This window comes from Ursus arctos, unplaced genomic scaffold (genome assembly GCF_023065955.2).
Source record: "Ursus arctos isolate Adak ecotype North America unplaced genomic scaffold, UrsArc2.0 scaffold_26, whole genome shotgun sequence".
NCBI lineage: Eukaryota > Metazoa > Chordata > Mammalia > Carnivora > Ursidae > Ursus > Ursus arctos.
Window position 1 is genome coordinate 8,363,475 of NW_026622941.1, and position 279 is coordinate 8,363,753.

Here is a 279-nt window from a genome sequence, read left to right on the forward strand (position 1 = left end):
TAGGGGTTGTGTGTGTGTGTGTATGGGTGCATACTCCTACTAGATTGTGAATCTCTCGATATTAGAACATAGCTTAATTAACCTGATTGTGGTGTGGCATGTTTCTTTACACGTAGTCAGCACTCGAGAGATGCGACTTGAGATTCTTACGTGGGATCCTGCGGGTCGTGCGTCCCAACCACTCCGCACCTCCGCCCTCACAGAGCGCAGGGTCATTCGTGTGCATTTCTAAAACGCAAGCAAAAGCCTATAAAGTGAGAAGCTTGGGTACAGAAGTAC